Source organism: Lissotriton vulgaris, chromosome 3_1 (genome assembly GCF_964263255.1).
Source record: "Lissotriton vulgaris chromosome 3_1, aLisVul1.2, whole genome shotgun sequence".
Classification (NCBI taxonomy): Eukaryota; Metazoa; Chordata; class Amphibia; order Caudata; family Salamandridae; genus Lissotriton; species Lissotriton vulgaris.
The window spans coordinates 1,165,255,644-1,165,278,647 of NC_141689.1; positions in this window are offsets into that span (position 1 = coordinate 1,165,255,644).

Sequence of the window (23,004 nt, forward strand, 5' to 3'; positions counted from 1 at the left end):
GTGAAACTTTAGTTGATTTCTGGCCACAGGTCTTGCTGCTTGAAAGGGCACCGGCCAAATAGTTCATGAACTCTACGGACTAGTTGGCTGCCGGGTAAATATTGAAGTTTCTGTGCTCTTTGCATATCCACTGGCTAAATAGAACATATTCTATGTTGTTTAGTCACTGGCCTGGTAAATTTGCTACCTATTTACATGACAGCCAGTCAAATAGTGCTTGATGTCTGCTATAAAGCCAGAAGTCGTGTAAACAGCAGCAGAAATTCACTATTTAGGTGGTGGCCTTGTAAATAGCTGCAACCAATTTTATATTAATTTATTTGAATATTCTGCAGGTAGCATTTTTTCATCACCATCCACCATTAATAATTGTGCTGTATATTTTTTGTACACAACTCTGTACTAATGTTTGCATAATTAACTCTGATTAACCTGCTTAGGCCCTCATTATGAATTTGCAAGACATCCATACAGGTATATTTTGAGGATAGAGGGGCTCAGAATCCTTGTTCTGGCAGTGTCCCTGTACCTTACTGTGGCTACTTCAATCTACAGGCACATCATGGGTAATAGCTGCATGGACCCAGAAGAATACAGTCCTTTACAGTGCATTTTCCACCATTGTAGAGAGAAAACTGCCTCAATTTACCACCTATTTTGAGAAGGTGGAAAATTTGAGGGAGGCAGGGTCTTGGAGATTCTGGGAAGCCTTCTGTCCGCTTTGATGAGCATTATTTGCCACCTCTGTGCTGCTGAAGAAGTTGGACTGTGCTACTGCCAGCAATCCTTGCCCTGTATCAGGAAAGTAGGCTCCAGTGCCTCTAGGCATTTAACAATATTTAGGTTACTTCCTACCAACCATTCTCAATGGCAATCTAATCAAAGTTATCTATTTTTTGAAGCTCCCATTTTTGAAAATGTACTACCTGTCCTCTTCTCTTGACATTGAAATAAATATTTTGGCCCTGGCTTTCGCCATACTTATCGTTCTTATCCCTTTTTAATTTCCTTGGGTCAGCTAGTGCTCTCTTGATTAGCCCACTTTTACACATTGTTCTGTTTATTAATCTATGACCGTCAGTGGATTTCTATGTTATTGCTAGTAGCCGCTTCCCTATAATAAGAATGATCTTGAACCACTCCTCGTCTTTGAGTTTCATGTTTCTTCAAATTAGATCTTCTCATGGCCATAATTACTTATTGATTCACATCTCCAGCTCTTTGATTCCAATTCTGGATATATTTTACATATTTCCTTGGAGCAAGAAAAGTTCTATGATCAAAGTTAAAATATAACATTTTTGGCATGCATTTATGGATACTTTGGACATATTAATTAGAATTAAAGTCCTGTCCAAGCCACTTATGTCCATGCCTATGTCTGCTGCTCATTAGTCCTTAAATCCCAATGGGAAAACCTTCAACTAGGCTCTATTTACCGCTGTCTTTCAAGCTCAAGGTTCTGAGTTTTTCCTAATCAGATGTATTTCAATTTTTGAACTTCTATACCTGTTTCATCTGGGATTTCCTTATCATGGAAAAGATAATTAAATGATCATTATTAAACATGGAAAATGACTTTTTTATACATCAACCATGAATTAAACTTGAAACAATATATACATGTTTTAAATATAGTCAGGGAACAAACCACAGGTTTCAGGGACGTTACAGTTAGTTGGACATTTCACTCATACAAACCTAGAGAAATTCAGCTGTTATAGTTAGTTGAGGTAACTATAACTCATGCCCCGGAAATGCACTGCTAATGACGTCACATATTACATCACTCATGACATGGTCAGGTACATCACTGTTGATATCACTGATGACATCACTTCACAGGCTCTGAATAACCAGGCCAGGAGTCAGTGATGCTGACGGACACTTAGAATACAGTGAAATCACCTACATACACTAGGGTACACTATGGGTTGGGGTACCCCTGTGATTGGCATGACCTCCCCTGAAAGGCCCTGGCACATAATAGGGCAGGGGGATTAACACTACCTCTAAGTCAGAGGTGGAGAAAGAAGCAAGAGCAGTACAGAAAGAACCAACAGAGGTGCTGAAAGATGCAAGAGGGGTACAGAAAGAGGCAAGAAAAGTATAGGAAGAAGCAAAAGAGGTACAGAAAGAGGCAAGAGAACTGCAGATAACGGCAAGAGAGGTGCAGGAAGAGGCAGGAGAGGTACAAAAAGAGGCAAAAGGGGTTCAGAAAGAGGCAAGAGGGGTGAAAAAAGAAACAAGAGAAGTACAGAAAGAAGCTAAAGAGGGGTGCAGAAAGAGGCAAGGGAAGTGCAGAAAGAAGCAACAGAGGTGCCAAAAGAGGCAAGAGAGGTGCATAAACAGGCAAGTAAGGTACAGAAAGAGGGAACCGGAGTACGGAAAGAGGTAAGAGAGATACCGAAATGTACAAGAGAGGTACAGAAAGAAGAAAGAACAGTGCAGAAAGAAGAAAGAGAAGTGCAGAGAGAAGCAAGAGAGGTGGAGTAATAGGGAAGAGGGGTGCAGAATGAGGCAAGTGAGGAATAGAAAGAGGCAACAGAGGTACAGAAAGAAGCAATAGAGGTGTGGAAAAAAGCAAGAGAAGAGTACAAAGAGGCATATGAGGTGCAGAAAGAAGCAAGAGCAGTGCAGAAAGAACAAGCAGAGGTGCAAAAAGAGGGAAAAGGGATGCAGAAAGAGGTCGGAGAGGTACACAAAGAGGCAGGAAAAGTACAGAAAGAAGTAGAAGGGGAACAGAAAGAAGGAAGAAAAGTGCAGAAAGAGGCAAGTAAGTACAGAAAGAAGCAAGATCAGTGCAGAAAGAATCAACAGAGGAACAAAAAGAAGCAAGAGGGGTGCATAAAAAGGTAGGAGAGGTGCACAAAGAGGCAAGATAAGTACAGAAAGGCAGGAGGGGTGCATAAGGAAGGAAGAGAAGTGCAGAAAGAACCTACAGAGGTGCTGAAAGAGGCACAAATAGTGCAGAAAGAGCAAGAGAAGTGTAGTAAGAAGCAACAGAGCTACAGAAAGAGGCAAGAAAGGTACAGAAAGAGGAGACAGGGGTACAGAAAGATGCAAAAGAAGAACAGAAAGAGAAAAGAAGGGTGCAAAAAGGGGCAAGAGGGGTGCAGAAAGAAGCAAGTGAGGTACGGAAAGGCGCAAGAGAGGTATGGAAACAAGCAAAAGAAGTGCAGAAAAAGGCAAGAGAATTGCTGTAAGAAGCAACAGATTTGTGGAAAGAAACAAGAGAAGTTCAGGAAGAGGGGAGTGAGGTGCAGAAAGAGGCAAGTGAGGTACAGAAAATGGCAGAAGCATTGCTGAAAGAAGCAACAGAGGTACAGATCGCAGGCAGGTCGCTCCCCATGCTGCTGCACAGCCCTGCCTGCAATGTTTTTGCCTATTCTTGTTTTTATTCCCCTGTGCCTGTACTTGCTTTCTTGGCCAGACTTGTTTTTATTACTCTTTGCCTGTGCATGTTTGCTTGCCTAAACTTGTTTATCCTTCCTGTGCCCAGTTCTCCTGCGGCCCGCCTGTTTTTCCCAACGTTGCGTCCTTGCGGCCCCGCCCCCTGCAATCCCATTTGCCGCTCTGCTCCCACCTCCCAGATGCTCCTCCCTCCCACATCACCTCCAACTGAGTCCGCGCAGCGGCCATGCTGCTGGCATGCTGAAGGCGCGCTTAAGGCACACCCGTCTGCACCCGTCCGAGCCTGGACCGCGGCCAGCGCCAGGACCACTGAACCGCGCGAACACCACGACGCCCGACACCGCAACGATGCCAGAACCCTCCACGCACTCAACAATCACACACCTGCTTCCTGGCTGCCCGGAAGCGCACCCACGGAGCTTTCACCTGCCGGAACAGCAGCTTCACAAGCATCCGCTCCACCATGCTGCAGACCAGGAAAAAACCCAACCACCTCAGGACCTACTCGACTCAACCTCCCCAGATGTCACCATCCTGATGGAGACCTAGCTGAACCCCACCTCGGCAAGCGACATAGCCATAGCCGTCCCGAAGGCTACATGATCACCAGGAGGGACTGCACCAATGGAGCAGGAGGAGGAATCACCATCTTCGCAAGGAACACTCTCAGAGTCTCGACCAACACCAATGACACCCTCAGCACCGCCGAACACTTCCTGATCCTCCTCAACCCCAACATCACCCTCAGAGGAACACTCATCTACAGACCCCCTGATCCTGACCACAGTTCAGAGTCTCCATCGCCGACTTCGTCAGCACACACGCCCTTGCCTCCACGGACTACATCCTCCTCGGCGACCTGATCTTCCATCTCGAGAACAACAACGACACTAACTCCACCACCCTGATCGACAACCTAGCCAACCTCGGACTCAGACAACTCATCACAACACCCACCCACTCTGCTGGTCATACGCTTGACCCCATCTTCTCCGCAAGCCCCCACATCTCCTTCAACCACACCGCCAAACTCCACTGGACCGACCATCGCTGCATCCACTTCACCTTGAAGAAACTCACCGCACACCACCGCACCCAACAGATGCCTCGCTGCTGCTCGAGCAAAGTCACTGAAGATCAGTTAACCACCACCGTTACCCAGAGCCCACCCGCCGACCCCACTGACCTGACACCGCCGCCCACAACTTCAGACAGTGGATCAACAACTGCGCCAACACCCCCACCCCAATCAAGAAACCCTCCAACATTCGCACCAACAAGAAAGCCAGCTGGTTCAATGAAGACCTCCAGGCCTCCAAGCAAACCTGCCGAAAGCTGGAGAAAAGCTGGCTCCGTGAACAAACACCGGATAGCCATGCAGCCCTCAAGAACGCCACCCACAGACACCATCACCTCATCAGATCCGCCAAAAGGGCCTCCTTTAAAAACCACCTAGACAACAACGCACACAACAGCAAAGCGCTCTTCAACAACGCGAAAGAACTCTCCAGCCCAGTACCAACACCAACGATGTCCCACCCTCACAAGACCCGTGCGACTCACTGGCCACCTTATTTCCACTGCAAGATCGCAGTCATCCACAACAGCTTCAACGCCATGACCGCCCCGATAACCACTGAGACCTCCACCCCCACGACCACCATCCGCACCAACTGCCTGCCATCCTGGACCAACATCAATGGCGATGACACCATCAAGATCATGAACACCATCCACTCTGGATCTCCGTCAGACCCATGCCCACACCACATCTTCAACAAGCCAACACATCCATCGTACCCCATCTCCGGAAAGCCATCAACACCTCCTTCGAGACAGCAACCTTCCCGGAGAGCTGAAAGCATGCCGAGATCAACGCCTTACTCAAGAATCCCAAGGCGGACCCCAAGGACCTCAAGAACTTCCGGCCCATCACCCTGCTCCCGTTCCCGGCAAATGTCAACGAGAAGACTGTCAACTAACAACTGACCCGCTACGTCGAGGAGAACAACAGCCTGGACCCTTCCCAGTCCGGGTTCGGCAGCAACCACAGAACCAAGACTGCCCTCATCGCCGCCACCGTTGACATCAAGTCCCTGCTGGACAATGGAGAAACGGCAGCCCTCATCCTCCAGGACCTGTCAGCTGCCTTCGACACGGTCTGCCTCCACACACTACGAACACGCCTCCAGAACGCTGGGATCCAAGAGAAGGCCCTGGACTGGACCACCTCCTTTCTCTCTGGCCGAACACAGAGCGTCCGCCTTCCCCTTTCAGCTCCAGAGCCACAGAGATCATCTGCGGCATACCCCAGGGCTCATCCCTCAGCCCAACTCCGTTTAACATCTACATGGCACTGCTCACAAAACGTCGCCCGTCAGCACAACCTTAACATCATCTCCTACGCTGATGACACCCAGCTGATCCTCTTCCTCCAAGGACCCCCACACTGCCAAAACCAACCTTCACGAAGAAATGAAGGCCGTCACTGAATGGATGAGGAACAACAGACTGAAGCTGAACTCGGACAAGAAGAAGGCCTGGGATGACTTCTGGTGGCCGACCGCACTGGAAACCGCTCCAACACCCACCGACCACACAGGCAACCTAGGGGTCATCCTCAACTCTACCCTCTCCATGACTAAACAGGTCAACGCCGTCTTCTCCTCCTGCTTCAAAACCCTCTGCATGCTCCGCAGCATCTACAAGTGGATCCCCACTTAAAAGGGAAGAACGGTCAACCAGGCCCTCGTCAGCAGCAGGTTGGACTATGGAAACGCCTTCTACGCAGGAGCCTCGGCCAAACTCCTGAGATGGCTCCAATGCATCCAGAACGCCTCTGCATGCCTGATCCTCGACATCCCTCGCCACAGCCACATCACACCCCACCTGAGAGACCTGCACTGGCTCCCAGTCAACAAGAGGACAACCTTCAAGCTCCTCACCCACACACACAAGGCACTCCACAACACCGAACCAATGTACCTCAAAAGATGACTCAGCTTCTACATCCCCACCCGCCAGCTCCGCTCCGCCGACCTCGCCCTCGCCACAGTTTCCCGCTTCCGAAGAGTGACCTCCGGTGGCAGATCGTTCTACCACCTTGCCGCCAAGACATGGAACACCCTCCCCATCCACCTACGGCAGACCTAAGACCTGCTGACCTTCAGAAAATTCCTCAAGACCTGGATTTTCAAGCAGTAGCAGCATTTCCCACCCCAACGCCTTGAGACCCTCACGGGTGAGTAGTGCGCATTACAAATGATATGATGGATTGATTGATAGAAGCAAGATAAGTGCAGAAAGAGGGAAGTAAGGTACAGAAAGGAGAAAGATCAGTGAAGAAAGAATAGAGGTACAAAAAGATGCAAGAGGGGTGCATAAAAAGGTAGGAGAGGTGCACAAAGAGACACAACACGTACAGAAAGAGGCAGGAGGGGTACAGAAAGAAGGAAGAGAAGTGCAGAAGGAACCCACCAAGGTGCTGAAAGAGGCACAAAGAGTGCAGAAAGAGCAAGAGAAGTGCAGAAAGAAGCAACAGAGCTACAGAAAGGGGCAATAGAATTGATGAAAGAAGCAAAAGAGGTATAGATAGAAGCAAGAGAAGTGCAGAAAGAGGCACGTAAGGTGTAGAAAGCAGCAAGATCAGTGCAGTAAGAACCAACAGAGGTACAAAAAGAGGCAAGAGGGGTGTATAAAAAGGTAGGAGAGGTGCACAAAGAGGCAAGACAAGTACAGAAAGAGGCAGGATGGTACAGAAAGAAGGAAGAAAAGTGCAGAAAGAACCCACTGAGGTGCTGAAAGAGGCTCAAAGAGTGCAGAAAGAGTAAGAGAAGTACAGAAAGAAGCAACAGAGCCACAGATAGAGGCAAGAGAGGTGCAGAAAGACGCAAGAGAAGTGCAGAAAGAGAACAGCAGGGTACAAAAAGAGGCAAGAGGTGTGCAGAAAGAAGCACGTGACATGCAGAAAGAGGCAAGAGAATTGCTGAAAGAAGCAACAGAGGTGTGGAAAGAAGCAAGAGAAATTCAGAAAGATGCAAGTGAGGTGCAGAAAGAGGCACGAGAGGTGCAGATAATGGCAGGAGAACAGCAGAAAGTGGCAAGAGGGATGAAAAAAGGGAAGAAGGGTGTAGAAAGCTGCAAGAGAGGTACAGAAAAAGGGAAAACAAGTGCAGCAAGAGACAACAGGGGTGCAGAAAGAAGCAATAGAGATGCAGAAATAGGCAATAGAAGTACAGAAAGAGGCAAGTGAGGTGAAGAAAGAAGCAAGAGAACTGCAGAAAGAGGCAAGAGAGTTGCAGAAACAAGTAAAAGGGATGCTGAAAGAGGGAACATGTGTGCAGACAGAGGCAAGAGAGGTGCAGAAAGAGGGATTAGGGGTACAGAAAGAGGCAAGAGGGATGCAGACATTTGCAAAAGAGGTGCAGAAAGAAGCAAGAGCAGGGCTGAAAGTACCACATGAGGTACAGAAAGAGGCAAGAGGGGTGGTGAAAGAGTTAGGAGGGTTGCAGCAAAAAAGAAGAGAAGTGCAGAAAGGAGAGGTGTAGAATGAACTAAAAAAGGTACAAAAAGAGGCAAGAGGGGTGCAGAAAAAAGGTAGGGAGGTACACAAAGAGGCAAGACAAGTACAGAAAGAGGCAGGAGGGGTGTAGAAAGAAGGAAGAGAAGTGTAGAAAGAAGCAACAGAGGTACTGAAAGAGGCGCGTGGGGTGCAGATAAAGCAAGAGAAGTACAGTAAAAAGCAACAGAGGTACAAAAAGAGGCAAGAGGGGTGCATAGAAAGGTAGGAGAGGTGCACAAAGAGGCAAGACAAGTACAGAAAGAGGCAGGATGGGTACAGAAAGAAGGAAGAAAAGTGCAGAAAGAACCCACTGAGGTGCTGAAAGAGGCTCAAAGAGTGCAGAAAGAGTAGGAGAAGTCGAGAAATAAGCAACAGAGCCACAGAAAGATGCAAGAGAAGTGCAGAAAGAGAACAGCAGGGTACAAAAAGAGGCAAGAGGTGTGCAGAAAGAAGCATGTGAGATGCAGAAAGAGGCAAGAGAATTGCTGAAAGAAGCAACAGAGGTGTGGAAAGAAGCAAGAGAAATTCAGAAAGTGGCAAGTGAGGTGCAGAATGAGGCAACAGAGGTGCAGATAATGGCTGGAGAACAGCAGAAAGTGGTAAGAGGGATGCAAAAAGGGAAGAAGGGTGTAGAAAGCAGCAAGAGAGGTACAGAAAGAAGCAAGAGAAGTATAGAAAGAAGCAAGAGAGGTACAGAAAAATGGAAAACAAGTGCAGCAAGAGACAACAGGGGTGCAGAAAGAAGCTATAGAGGTGCAGAAATAGGCAATAGAAGTACAGAAAGAGGCAAGTGAGGTGAAGAAAGAAGCAAGAGAACTGCAGAAAGAGGCAAGAGAGTTGCAGAAACAAGCAAAAGGGATACAGAAAGAGGGAACATGTGTGCAGACAGAGGCAAGAGAGGTGCAGAAAGAGGGATGAGGGGTACAGAAAGAGGCAAGAGGGATGCAGACATTTGCAAAAGAGGTGCAGAAAGAAGCAAGAGCAGGGCTGAAAGTACCACATGAGGTACAGAAAGAGGCAAGAGGGGTGGTGAAAGAGTTAGGAGGGTTGCAGCAAAAAAGAGAAGTGCAGAAAGAAGAGGTGTAGAATGAACTAACAGAGGTACAAAAAGAGGCAAGAGGGGTGCAGAAAAAAGGTAGGGAGGTACACAAAGATGCAAGACAAGTACAGAAAGATACAGGAGGGGTGTAGAAAGAAGGAAGAGAAGTGTAGAAAGAAGCAACAGAGGTGCTGAAAGAGGCGCGTGGGGTGCAGATAAAGCAAGAGAAGTAAAGTAAAAAGCAACAGAGGTACAGAAAAAGGCAAGAGAGGTGGAGAAACAGGTATGAAAAGTGCATAAAGGGGGAACAGGGGTGCAGAAAGATGCAAGAGAGGTACAGAAAGAGAAAACAGGGATGCAGAAAGAGACAAGAGGGGTGCAGAAGAAAGCAAGTGAGGTGCAGAAAGAGGCAACAGAGGTGCAGAAAGAGGTAATAGAGGTGCAGAAACAAGCAGAGAAGTGCAGAAAGAGGCAAGCAAATTGCTAAAAGAAGCAACTGAGGTGTGGAAAGAAGCAAATGCAGCACAGAGAGTACCAAAAGAGGTACTGAAAGAGGCAAGAGGGGTGGTGAAAGAGGTAGGAGGGGTGCAGTAAAAAAGTAGAGAAGTGCAGAAGGAAGCTAAAGATGTGCTGAAAGAGACAAGAAGGGTGCAGAAAGAGGCAAGAGAAGTGCAGAAAGAAGCAACAGAGGTACGGCAAAATGCAGGAGAATTGCATAAACAAGCAAGAGATGTACAGAAAGAGGCAAGAGAATTGCTGCTAGAAGCAACAAAGGTGTAGAGAGAAGCAAGAGAAATACAGAAAGAGGCAAGTGGGGTACAGAAAGAAGCAAGTGAGGTGCAGAAAGAGCCAACAGAGGTACAAAACGAGGCAAGCAAGGTACAGAAACAGGCAAGAGAAGTGCACAAAGAGGCAAGAGAGTTGCTGAAAGAAGCAACAGAGGTGTAGAAAGAAGCAAGAAAATTACAGAAAGAGGCAAGTGCTATGCGAAAACAGGCATGGAAGGTACAGAAAGAGGGAAGACGAGTACAGAAAGAGACAACCGAGGTGCAGAGAGAAACAAATGAAGTGTGGAAAGAGGCAACAGACATGCAGAAAGATGGAAGAGAATGGCAAAAAGGCAAGAAAAGTGCAGAAAGAGGTCCAGAAAATGACAACAGGGGTGATGAAAGAAGCAAGACAGGTGTAGAAAGAAGCATGGGAAGTGCAGAATGGAGCAACAGGTGTGCAGAAAGAGGCAAGAGAAGTGCACAAAGAAGCAATTGAGGTGCAGACAGAGGCAATAGATGTGAAAAAAGAAGCAAGACATGTGCAGAAAGAAGCATTGAAAGTGCAGAATGAAACAACATGGGTGCAGAAAGAGGCAAGAGAAGTATAGAAAGAAGCAAGTGAGGCGCAGAAAGAGCTAACACTTGTGCAAAAAGAGGCAAGAGAGGTGCAGAAACAGGCAGAAGCAGTGCAGAAAGAAGCAAGAGAATTGCTGAAAGAAGCAACAAAGGTATGGAATGAAGCAAGAGAAGTGCAGAAAGTGAAAGTTAGGTAAATAAAGAGGCTAGAGAGGTGCAGAAAATGGCAAGAGAACTGCAGAAAGAGGCAAGAGATGTGCAGAAAGAAGCAAGTGAAGTACAGAAAGAAACACAAGAAGTGCAAAAAGAGGCAATAGAAGTGCAGAAAGAGGCGAGTGAGGTACAGAAGGAGACAAGAGAACTGCAGAAATTGGCAAGAGAGTTGCAGAAACAGGGAAAGAGGATACAGAAAGAGGGAACATGTGTGCAGAGAGAGGCGAGAGAGGTGCAAGAAGAGGGATACAGAAAGAGGCAAGAAGGATATAGAAATTTTTAAAAGAGGTGCAAAAAAAGCATGAGCTGTGCAGAAAGTACCAAGGAGGTAAAGAAAGAGGCAAGAGGGGTAGTGAAAGAGTTAGGAGGTGTGCAGAAGGAAAGAAGAGAAGTGCAGAAAGAAGAAAAAGAGGTGCAGAAAGAGGCAAGTAAGGTCCAGAAAGAAGCAAAAGCAGTGCAGAAATAACTAACAGAGGTACAAAAAGGGGTGCAGAAAAATGTAGAAGAGTTACACATAGAGGCAAGACAAGTTCAGAATGAGGCAGGAGGGGATGCAGGAAGAAGGAAGAGAAGTGTAAAAAGAAGCATGTGAGGTACAGAAAAAGGGAAAGGAGGCATAGAAAGAAGAGAGAGAGATACAGAAAGAGGCAAGAGAAGAGCAGAAAGTGGCAAGTCAGGTGCAGAAAGTGGCAAGAGAGGTATAAAAAGTAGTTACATAAGTGTTGAAAGAGGCAAGAGAAGTGCATAAAGAGGCACTTCATGTGCAGAAAGAGGCACGAGAGGTACAGGAAGAGGCTCAAGAGGTGCAGGGCATGGAGTGCTTCAAAGTGCTATGTATTATGCATCTAGTGGTGTAACCACCTTCACACTTGTGCTTCAGGCATACAATTCCCCATTCACTATCCATACACTGCAGCAAAGACACTATGGCTGCTGTTGCACTCCTATAGTGATTCTTTCAGTAGCATGTAGTAATGTTTTCAGTGAAGTGCAAGGGATACTGTTATTTGCCTAGAATCACACTGTGAGTCAGTGTCCATTTGGGAAAATGGAGAGAGAATGATTTGGTTGGTTGATGTGTTTGTAGACACATAAGTACATGTACTCTTGCAGTGAGCCACGCTTTAGGGTTCGCATTATTTCAAATTTCTACTGTATGCATTCATTCAGGAATCATTCTGAGAGAAGTACTCTATACTAATGTATAGTAGAAAATGTTGTGGAATGTGTGCAAGCACCTTATCTCTTGTAGACTAGTAAATGTCTACAATGTCTATGTTGTGCTTGAAACTCCTATGCACTATGCATGTACTGGTAGTTTAGGGGTAACAAATATGATTCTAACTCCAGGGCCGTGCATCTGTTGGGTATGTGCTGGATAGTGTAGGAGTAACAATTACTATTCTAATTCCAGGGGGTGCATTTGTAGGGTAAGTGCTGGATAGTGTGTTGGTGACAATTACTATTCTAACTCCATGGGGGTGCATCTGTAAGGTAAGTGCATGTTAGTGTAGGGGTAACAAGTACAATTCTAACTCCAGGGGGGTGCATCTGAAGTGTATGTGCTCGATAGTGTATCAGTAAAAATTACTATTTAAATTCCAGGGGTGGTGCATTTTTTGTGTAAGTGCTGGAGACTGTATAGCTAACAATTACTATTCCAACTCCAGGGAGTTGTATCTGTGGGGTATTTGCTGGATAGTGTATGAGTAACAATTACTATGAAAAAGAAAGGAGTTAAAGGAGAAGCATACACGCACGTTCACGGTCAACCTGGATGAACAGAAAGTGACGAGAGACGATTTCTGACGTATTTAGCTTTGAGAGCCTGGATGATCATTAAATGGGGTCTGGTAGATAAGTGCGTACTTATTCTGCAAGAAGCTTTTCGGGGTCTTGCGAAAGCAAGTCATCCTCAATAATTCACTTGTTATGCAAATGTCACACATGTTCTTTTTAACTTTGCACGTGAAGTAAGGAGCGGCAGACAGTGGTGAAACCTGAGTCACGTGATTGATCACTAATGCAGCAATAAGGTTAACGCCGTGCCTGATAATATCAAAATAATTTTTTTAAGATTTTTTATTATACTCCATCTCGAAAACTTTATTTAATCAAACACATATGTGTTTTATTCCAAGGCGTTCTTTTAAACTCCCCTTTTTGTATTTTTTATTGGTTCAGTTCAAAGCCACATAGAACAGACAAATTTATAGAGCAAGTACACAATCAAAAATAATCAAATATTACAAAAAACAATATCAAAACATATTATATAAGCAACGATATCATCATGTTTAACCAAAAATAGAGAGAACAGTCATTTTTTTCATGGATCCAAATGATCTATCATTGTCTGCCAAATTTTATACCCTTTTTGCATTTTCCTAACAGATTTAATCCGGTAGAGGTTGAATTCTAAATAAAAAACAATGTAAAACTTTGCTCGCCACATTTCATATATAGGAGCTTCCAGCGGAATACGTTCCTTTCAAAGACGTTGAAATTCCACTAACTTACCAAGAGCATCAACTCTGGTTTAAAGGCGCCCTACAACATAAAAATCACATTACCAGGCTAGGTCCACTAGGTAGACCAGGAGCTACATGGCCGGTACTAGCCAGCTATACACCACATCCTATCATGTCAGATATAGAACCTTTAGCTCAGCTAAAACAATTAATTACAATACATAGGCAATTGGTTCAATATGCCATGCAGACCTTAACGGTCCAACCTGCTATAAATAAAGTTGTGTTTGCAGAAAACTGCAAGTACATCCCCAATGGAGGCACACCGATGTAGATCACAAAAACTGTGGTTCAATGTTCGATTGAAGATATTATTTATTTTGTTCAGTTGATTTTCATATTTTTCATATTAGGATTTTTTAGGCTGATATTAACAACATATCAGAAGACAACGTATACTGGCAGACGTCAACATATGAACTTTAAACTCCAATGCATTTCGGGCATGGATGCCCTTGGTCACGGAGAGCTGAGGAGGAAGAAAACGAAAACGGGTGTGAGGGATCGGGTGGTTTGTTAACGGGTGGGGGAGTATAATAGTGCTAATGGTGTGTGGGCTGGGTTGTCTAAAGTAATATAGTGCTCGACGCTATTGTGAAGGTTTGGGGTATGTGAGATGGATATTACCGCCTGTGAAAAGTTAAATACAAAAAAGCTAAACACGAGTCAATAATTAATCGGTATTAAACCAAAATCTTACTCCATAGTTACACGTAGCGCGAAAAGACGCTGTCTGCCGGTCATCCGCTCGCTGTCTCGAGTGCTCGTGTTAAAAGCTGCTAATTATATTAATGAAAAGTGATGGTGGAGGTTGGAGGAAGGAAATGCGGCGGCCATCTTGGAGTGGAGCGTAAACTAAAGTAAAATACGGAAAAGAGGGTGCACAAAGAACTGAGAGAAGGGTGCATACAGGATGAAAGGGAGTACAGGAGAATAGTAAAACAGTTAAACAGTACATCATGAATACTTTACAGGTAGCAACTAAATTCGGTGCGGTCGTTAAGCCCATGGGGCTTCAATGTTTGTAGTAAATAGATCCATTCAAGTTCTCTCTTCAACAACAGTTTAGTGTTGTCAATGCCTTCTTTTTTGGATACAATCTCCAAGACTATGTATTTCAATTGAGCGATGGAGTGGCGTGCATCAGTGAAGTGCATGGCGACATTGGATTTTTCCATTCTTAATCTTATGTTGGATTTGTGCTCATTGAGACGAGTTTTTATTTTCCGTTCAGTTTTGCCAACGTATAGTTTGCCACACGGGCATTTCAGTGCATAAATCAAGTTAGAAGAATCACAGGTGGCATCAACTTGAAGTTTGATGTTATGTCCTTTCATGGGATGTTGTATTTTATTGCCTTTAATGACGTTATTGCAATGATTGCAGTTCAAGCAAGGTTGGGTGCCACGATGATGTTTGGGTGTATCAGTGGGTCTGGCAAGAATTTCTTTAATGTTTCTACTCCTAGTATGAGCAAATATGGGTGGTTTGTTAAAGATTCCCTGAAAATCAGGTTCATTCTGTAGTATGGGCCAGTGCTTCCATATGATCTTTTTGTATACTGCGCTTGCTGTAGAAAATTTGGAAACCAGCACCATGCGTTGTTCTGTGCTTTTTTGAGTCTTGACCAGGCTATCTGACCTGGGAATGTTGGCCACACGGGATTGTGCTTGTTGAAGAACGTTGTCGGGGTAACCTCGTTCCCGAAACCTATCCTGCATTTCCCTGATGCGTTTGTCAACAATAGTGTCATCAGATACGATGCGCTTGACGTGCAACATTTGGGAGAATGGGAGGTGATTCTTCAAGGAGCCTTGGTGGAAACTGGCAAAGTGAATAGAATTGTTGCGATCAGTCTTCTTCCTGTGGAGATCCGTGACTATTCCTTCAGGGGTATTTTTAATGAGAACATCCAGAAAGGCAATGTCGGTTTCACTAATTTGCCAAGTTAGATTGATGCGAGAATCTTTGCCATTGGCTTCCATAAGTAGATCGTGAAGAGATTCCTTGGTGTCAGACCATAGGAAAAATAGGTCATCAATGTACCGCACGTACAGTTTGGTGTGCTTTTGGAAACTTGAGTTGGTATATAAGTGCTGTCTTTCGAAGTTCTCCATGTATACATTGGCGTATGACGGGGCAGCACAGTTTCCCATCGCCATTCCGGAGAGTTGCAAAAACCACTGGTCATCAACTTTGAAATAACTGTGGTACAAGATAAGTATCATCAATTCCATGAGGAACGTTTGCATGTGTGGATCAATATCACTTTTAAGTAGGATCTGTTCTATAGCTTCGATTCCCCCTGCGTGGGGTATTGAAGTATATAATGAAGTATATAATGAACTCACATCAGCTGTGCAGAAAACAAGAGGCTCATTGTTCGAAGTTTGGATGCTGGATAATTTCATGAGGAAGTCTGTAGTATCTTTGATGTAACTCACTGATTGGATGACTAGAGGTTGCAAGTACTTGTCTATGAATTTACCAGTCGTTTCATGAATTGATCGTTTGGTAGACACTATGGGTCTAAATGGAGGGTCCATAAGATTTTTATGAATTTTAGGACACATGTAGATAGTCGGGCTTTTCGGATGGTCAAGTATCAAATACTTCTTGGTGCGTTCTTCAATCACACCGGTTTGGTGTGCTTGGTTGACAAGGTGTTTCAACAGGTCTTGGTATTCGTTAGTGGGATTATAATCCAGAGCCATATAGGTGGTGGTGTCTTGGATGTGTTCATGGAGTTTGCGCGTGTACATCTCACTGTCGAGTATTACCAAGGCGCCGCCTTTGTCAGCCTTTGTCAGCTTTAGTAAGTTTGATTCTCGGATTGTTGGCAAGCGACTTAAGTGTGTCACGATCTTTATTGGTGAGGTTCTGTGTACTTCTTGGTACTTTGAAGTTGATTTTTGCTAGATCTTTGCGAACTAGAGTTTCAAACAAGTCAATGCACTTGTGGCTGGTCGGTGCTTGATAAGTACTGGGGGGTCTCAAACCTTTGAGTTCATCGTCCTTAACAGTTGTTGAAGGTGGTAATATGTTGTCAAAGAAATGTCGTAATCTCAGCTTACGAGTGAACTTAAAAGTGCTAACCTCAAGTTTCCAAAAGCACACCAAACTGTACGTGCGGTACATTGATGACCTATTTTTCCTATGGTCTGACACCAAGGAATCTCTTCACGATCTACTTATGGAAGCCAATGGCAATGATTCTCACATCAATCTAACTTGGCAAATTAGTGAAACCGACATTGCCTTTCTGGATGTTCTCATTAGAAATACCCCTGAAGGAATAGTCACGGATCTCCACAGGAAGAAGACTGATCGCAACAATTCTCTTCACTTTGCCAGTTTCCACCAAGGCTCCTTGAAGAATCACCTCCTATTCTCCCAAATGTTGCGCGTCAAGCGCATCGTATCTGATGACACTATTGTTGACAAACGCATCAGGGAAATGCAGGATAGGTTTCGGGAACGAGGTTACCCCGACAACGTTCTTCAACAAGCACAATCCCGTGTGGCCAACATTCCCAGGTCAGATAGCCTGGTCAAGACTCAAAAAAGCACAGAACAACGCATGGTGCTGGTCTCCAAATTTTCTACAGCAAGCGCAGTATACAAAAAGATCATATGGAAGCACTGGCCCATACTACAGAATGAACCTGATTTTCAGGGAATCTTTGACAAACCACCCATACTTGCTCATACTAGGAGTAGAAACATTAATGAAATTCTTGCCAGACCCACTGATACACCCAAACATCATCGTGGCACCCAACCTTGCTTGAACTGCAATCATTGCAATAACGTCATTAAAGGCAATAAAATACAACATCCCATGAAAGGACATAACATCAAACTTCAAGTTGATGCCACCTGTGATTCTTCTAACTTGATTTATGCACTGAAATGCCCGTGTGGCAAACTATACGTTGGCAAAACTGAACGGAAAATAAAAACTCGTCTCAATGAGCACAAATCCAACATAAGATTAAGAATGGAAAAATCCAATGTCGCCATGCACTTCACTGATGCACGCCACTCCATCGCTCAATTGAAATACATAGTCTTGGAGATTGTATCCAAAAAAGAAGGCATTGACAACACTAAACTGTTGTTGAAGAGAGAACTTGAATGGATCTATTTACTACAAACATTGAAGCCCCATGGGCTTAACGACCGCACCAAATTTAGTTGCTACCTGTAAAGTATTCATGATGTACTGTTTAACTGTTTTACTATTCTCCTGTACTCCCTTTCATCCTGTATGCACCCTTCTCTCAGTTCTTTGTGCACCCTCTTTTCCGTATTTTACTTTAGTTTACGCTCCACTCCAAGATGGCCGCCGCATTTCCTTCCTCCAACCTTACCCCCCGCATGAGTCCACCATCACTTTTCATTAATATAATTAGCAGCTTTTAACACGAGCACTCGAGACAGCGAGCGGATGACCGGCAGACAGCGTCTTTTCGCGCTACGTGTAACTATGGAGTAAGATTTTGGTTTAATACCGATTAATTATTGACTCGTGTTTAGCTTTTTTGTATTTAACTTTTCACAGGCGGTAATATCCATCTCACATACCCCAAACCTTCACAATAGCGTTGAGCACTATATTACTTTAGACAACCCAGCCCACACACCATTAGCACTATTATACTCCCCCGCCCGTTAACAAACCACCCGATCCCTCACACCCGTTTTCGTTTTCTTCCTCCTCAGCTCTCCGTGACCAAGGGCATCCATGCCCGAAATGCATTGGAGTTTAAAGTTCATATGTTGACGTCTACCAGTATACGTTGTCTTCTGATATGTTGTTAATATCAGCCTAAAAAATCCTAATATGAAAAATATGAAAATCAACTGAACAAAATAAATAATATCTTCAATCGAACATTGAACCACAGTTTTTGTGATCTACATCGGTGTGCCTCCATTGGGGATGTACTTGCAGTTTTCTGCAAACACAACTTTATTGATATTCATAGGTGTTTAGACGGACAACACCACCCTTCGAGAGCACCCAGAACCTTGGAGCATTTTTCTTGAACACGTTAATCCACTCAGTTGTGCACCCTCCCACCTCCACTGTTTGCCAACCTGCTATAAGAAATTCCACAGCACACCCCTCATCAGGGGAACACAAACAAAATAACACCACAGACTATATAATCAGTCATTGGTAAATCACCCGCAAAAAGGGAACAAATTCCATTCTGGTTATCCCAGAAAATTACTCAAATAGAGGCAGTATTTCCCGATAGTACGCCTCATGAGAAACACAAAGTTCTAACAATCTGTTTACCAATGGGTAGGGCACCACATGTGGAGGACTGTGACACTTGGGGTACAGTCTTTGGTTCAACCTACACAAAAACACATGGTGTTCCGTCTATGGCGGTAATACCAGACGTTCTGAGACAGATTCAAAATGAATACTGTCCAGATCCAGCTTTGAAACTTGGTATGAAATTACTGAACGATTTCAAACAGGTCTCAGCTATCTTATTAGCTAACATTAAAGGTGAAGCAGCATCCGTGGAAATCCAACAAAAATTAAAATAACTCGATATTACTGAGCAACCGTATGAACTTGCCAGAATTATTGAAAAATCCTATGAAGAACTAGGAAGAGATAGTTTGGGAGGGAAACCTGTAAAGCCCGAACTAACTGAAAATCCTGAAAAAGTTTTCATCAAAAATAATCTAACTACTCCTAAAAAGAAATGGGAAAATAGTAGACAGCCACTTCCTAAAGAGAAGCGATCTCAATCCAGAGGTAGATCTCCTCAAAAGGAGCACTCTGAAAAGAGGAATAACATTAGAAATAGGGATAATTTAAGAAAACCTGATAGATATCAAGATACTGATACACTGTCCTCTCGTACCTTTCAGACTTCCTCGCAGAAATCCGAAAGAAGAGGACGATCAGAACACAAAGAAGAACGTGTGAAGTCCAAAGACGATGAACACGTTCCAAAAAATAAGAAAACTCAATTCTCCAAAAAGAAGGTAGCAAGTACTGAAATCAGACATGCCGAGGATCTTGAGGACACAACTCAAGAATGGGGAGTGGGCCCAGACAAAGCTGGACAGCGCAGCAGAGGTCACCATAGCTCGCAGGATCCTGAAAGATCATCTGGAGACAGTGGATCTGAATGAATGCATTCAGGTTGAAACTACCAACACCAGAGTTAGTGTACCCCATAAGTTATATGAAGTAACACTCCGGATAGAGGGGGACATAACTAGAAAAATAAAAGCACTGTTTTGAGAAAAACTATCTAAGGGTTATGACATCATTCTGGCTGAAAAAGACTGGCCACCTGAATGTGTCAGGGAGTGCCCACATGGCGAAGAGATAATTATGCCAGCCTTCTCTAATCATATTCCTATTCATAAAAAATACACCTATGCCAGAAAATGGGCTGTGGCCCAGGCTCCAGCATTATATAAAAATCCTGTGGGATGGGATGAGGACTCTCCTCACCATAAAATCCAGTTGAAAACTCAACCTACTGCTCAGAGGCAGTACCCGGTAAAGCAGGAAGCTAAAAAATAAGTCAGGGAGATCTTAGATCACCTTGAATACCAAGGGGTGATTGAAACATGCACCTCAACCATGAACAATCCTTTTTTCCTGTCTCCAAACCAGATGAAACATATCGTCTTGTTTTGGATTGTAGACATTTAAACTCTTGTTACAAAACATTTGCAGTACAAAATTCACACAGTGCAGCACTAATGAATGACATCATTCACAAGAAATATAAAACTACATTAGATATTTCAAACGGTTTCTTCTGATAAAACATTGCACCTGAGAGCAGGTACTTGACCGCTTTCTCAATATTGGGGACACAACTTCACTTTCGTCGTCTCCCCCAGGGGTTCAAGAACAGTCCTGGATTATTTTCAGCCAGAGTAACAGAGTTACTACAAACGTACGATGATGAGGCATTATCTTATGTCGATGGTATCTATCTTATAGATGATGATTTGGACAGGCACTTGACCAGGGTGAACACCATAATACTTGGATTCGCCTCTGAAGGGTCTCAGTTCAACTTTAAAAAATCAAGAATTGCCCATCTCAACGTCCTATTCTTAGGATACGAACTTTCAAGTGAAGGCAAAAGCCTGGCAGCAAACTTTTTAGAAAAATGTGCGCTGCTCCAATCTCCAAAAACGCTGAAAAACTTACAGTCAATTCTAGGATTCCTAAACTTCGGAAGAACTTACATTCTGAATTACGCAGAAAGGGTTAAACCTCTCTACGAACTAATCAAACCTGATTTCAAACCTACTAGTTGAACTCAAAAACACACAGAAATTTTGCATTCAGTACAAACTGACATGTTGGCAACAACACACTTACAAACATGCGACAATGTAGGCAACCTTGTAATCCAAATCATCCCAGGGAGATGCAGATTCACATACCTAATCTTTAATGAAGGGGAAAAGGTACCAATAGCTTACAAATCACACTTGTACACACAAGCTGAAATGAAATTCACTTCAACAGAAAAAATTCTGACAGCGGTTCAGACTGTTGTAGCAAAGGAGAGAGCCCTCACACAGGGTAAATGCATAAAAGTTGTTACACCTGTACCTGCCTTAGAGGCAGTGACAAAGGCAAGCATTCCAAATGCAAAAGCTCTACATCCAAGATGGATACAATGGGTTAATTCTCTTACTGCAACAGATGTTGAATACGTTTTTGATCCCTACTTGAAAACACAAGAATTTCTCCAATACGAACAAGAATGTCCTCTGCCTACTGAAATTCTACCTCTAGCACAATACGGCTGTATAACATATACAGATGGATCAGCCCAGCCCGCAATTGGGGGTAAACAAGCTTATAGTGCAGTGTGTGCGATTGTTAGAGGTCGCTGGCATGAAGGAAAATTCAGACCTATGGTCACAAAAACTCAATCTCTCTGAGACTGTACAGCTCAGCGAGGTGAACTCCAAGCTTTCAAAATGGCGCTTGAAAATACAGATCGCGAATTCCCCACACTCATAGTGTGCGATTCATATTACTACATCTAGTCTTACAATGAATATCTGCAGAACTGGGCCAAAAGGTGGCACAATCAAGCTTAAAATGCTTTGGAAACAGGTAGTTCTTTTGCAGAAAGAACTACAAAAGACTCACGTGGTCCATGATGAGTCATCAGCGTGATGGCGTTCACGTTGAAGGGAATTCATTGGCTGATGAAGCTACGTAGGCAGCTGTGCAAACGGCTTCCGTAGCTGCAATCAATTGTTCAAAAACAACATTAGACGGTGAAGCCATGCTCCCTGTCAAAGCCACGAGCAAAGGCAGCAGAGCCGCGTTACCTCTAAATTATCCACTCAAATGTAAATACATAATTGATGCAAATTCTGTTCCTTTTGCACGAATCCCTGGAGTGGGGGATAGGGTAATTCCAAACAGGAACCGGAGAGGTGCTCTGATTCATTAAGCACATATGGGAGAGGGTCTGATACATCAAGGGATCTCTAAGGGCTAGATGTATCAAACCGTTTGCGATTCGCAAAGGCTGGAATTTGCAAAATTCCAGCGTTTGCGAATCGCAAACGGTCTTTTTGCATGTTTTGGCATGTAACAACAATGTGCAAAATAAGGAATCGCAAAAATTTGTTATTCCTTATTTTGCTTAAGTATTTATTTAAGGAATCACAAATTTGCGATTCCTTAAATGCTATGTATGTAGCAATTAGGAATTGCGAATTTAGGTTAAGAAATCGCAAATTACCACCAACTTGTAGTTGGTGGTAATTTGCTAATTCTTTTAAAAATGCACAATTTGGCATTTGTGAAGGTGGCATGTGACGCACCTACATGCCCATAGGGCATGTATGTGCGCCATATGCACAAACATGTAAATTTAAGGGGTGCTGCAGGGTGTCCTTGAGACACCCCTGCACCCTTGAAATTATTCTCAATTTGCGATTAGCAAACTGCGAATCGCAAATTGAGAATTTTTTCACAATCATTCCTATGGGCCTCAGGAATGATTGTGAAATTATTCATTTTTTGCGAATTCGCAAATAAGGAAGATTAAAAAATCGCTAAAAAATAGCGATTTTCTACATACTTCCCATTTTGCGATTTCTAAATAGCGATTCCTTAAAAATCGCTATTTAGAAATCGCAAAAGGGTATGTTGATACATCTACCCTTAAATCTCTATTAAAATTAGGAGAGATGTACTGATTGCCAGGGATGAAAGCTCATGTGTACGAATTCAAAATTAATTGCGATGACTGTTACAAATACCACAGCTTTGAACACCACCAGATTCCTGACTAGAGTGTAGCCAGCCCAGTATAGACACCATTGTTAGATAGCATTAGACTATCCACGCTCAAACGTCCCAATGGACAAAAGCGGTCCCACAAATACTAGGACAAGATTAATTTGGATGTGGCCTCAGCGCTCGGCTGATGCCCGAACTGTTATATATGATTTGCGAGTCTTTATCGGCACATACACAATCGGCACGCTACATTCTGACCAGGGTCCTGCGTTTAGCTCTCTGGCTTACAAGGAGGCCATGGCCAGCTTGGGCGTTGCATTGCGGTTTTTGAGTCCATTCCATCCTGAGGGAAATTCGGTTGTGGAGAGAAAAAACCATGACATAAAGCAATCTATAACAGCTAGGGTATTAGGTTCGGGTGATGGGTGGGTCAAACATCTAATAAATGTCCAACATAGTCTTAATAACCTGCCAAGAAATTCTCTGAGTGGAATCACTCCATATGAAATCCTTTTTGGTACTAGAATGTTGGTTGAAGACCTCGATCGTCACACTTAAGTGGTGGAACAAAAACCCTTTGATATCAAAGATCGTTCGGCTGTTTTACAGGACTTAAATGAAACAAG